Source organism: Cherax quadricarinatus, chromosome 22 (assembly GCF_038502225.1).
Source record: "Cherax quadricarinatus isolate ZL_2023a chromosome 22, ASM3850222v1, whole genome shotgun sequence".
Lineage (NCBI taxonomy): Eukaryota > Metazoa > Arthropoda > Malacostraca > Decapoda > Parastacidae > Cherax > Cherax quadricarinatus.
In genome coordinates, this window is record NC_091313.1 from 33979591 (window position 1) to 33981264 (window position 1674).

The following is a 1674-nucleotide window of genomic DNA, read 5'->3' on the forward strand; positions in this document are numbered from 1 at the left end:
GAAAAAATCTAAACTGGGACCCCCACACCCCAAATGAACTCCATTTTTTTTCTCTAAGTAAGTCTGACCAGATTTTTTTTTTTTACCGAATTAAATTCCTATAGATAAGAGTGTAAGTAAGGAAGGAGGTACACAAATAACCCGCACATACAAGAGAGGAGCTTACGACAACATTTCGGTCCGACTTGGACCATTAACAAAGTCACAATGTGTGACCCAAGTCGGACCGAAACGTCGTCGTAAGCTCCTCTCTTTTATGTGCGGGTTATTTGTGTATTGTTCCAGTCACGGTATTGTTCCAGTCACGGTATTGTTCCAGTCACGGTATTGTTCCAGTCACGGTATTGTGCCTTTTTTGTTATATAAGGCAGGAAATATAATATAATCTTAGTTGACGTAACAAAACAAAAATAACAATGGTCTTAAGGGCACACTAATTAAAGGGTCATAAAAGAACATTAAGTTAATATAACCTGAGTTAACCAAATGAAGTTAAACTCTGATTTATTTCTGATATTGAGAAAAATATTCACCAATTATTTCTCAGAAAATACTTTGAATAAAAAAATTGGCAAGTGACAACTTTCACAAGTTAACACCGTGATAACTTTCACAAGTTAACACCGTGATAACTTTCACAAGTTAACACCGTGATAACTTTCACAAGTTAACATCGTGACAACTTTCACAAGTTAACACCGTGATAACTATCACAAGTTAACACCGTGATAACTTTCACAAGTTAACACCGTGATAACTTTCACAAGTTAACACCGTGATAACTTTCACAAGTTAACACCGTGATAACTTTCACAAGTTAACACCGTGATAACTTTCACAAGTTAACACCGTGATAACTTTCACAAGCTAACACCGTGATAACTTTCACAAGTTAACACCGTGATAACTTTCACAAGTTAACACCGTGATAACTTTCACAAGTTAACACCGTGATAACTTTCATAAGTTAACACCGTGATAACTTTCACAAGTTAACACCGTGATAACTTTCACAAGTTAACACCGTGATAACTTTCATAAGTTAACACCGTGATAACTTTCACAAGCTAACACCGTGATAACTTTCACAAGTTAACACCGTGATAACTTTCACAAGTTAACACCGTGATAACTTTCACAAGTTAACACCGTGATAACTTTCATAAGTTAACACCGTGATAACTTTCACAAGTTAACACCGTCATAACTTTCACAAGTTAACACCGTGATAACTTTCACAAGTTAACACCGTGATAACTTTCATAAGTTAACACCGTGATAACTTTCACAAGTTAACACCGTGATAACTTTCACAAGTTAACACCGTGATAACTTTCACAAGTTAACACCGTGATAACTTTCACAAGGTAACACCGTGATAACTTTCACAAGTTAACACCGTGATAACTTTCACAAGTTAACACCGTGATAACTTTCACAAGGTAACACCGTGATAACTTTCACAAGTTAACACCGTGATAACTTTCACAAGTTAACACCGTGACAACTTTCACAAGTTAACACCGTGATAACTTTCACAAGTTAACACCGTGATAACTTTCACAAGCTAACACCGTGATAACTTTCACAAGTTAACACCGTGATAACTTTCACAAGCTAACACCGTGATAACTTTCACAAGTTAACACCATGATAACTTTCACAAGCAAACAC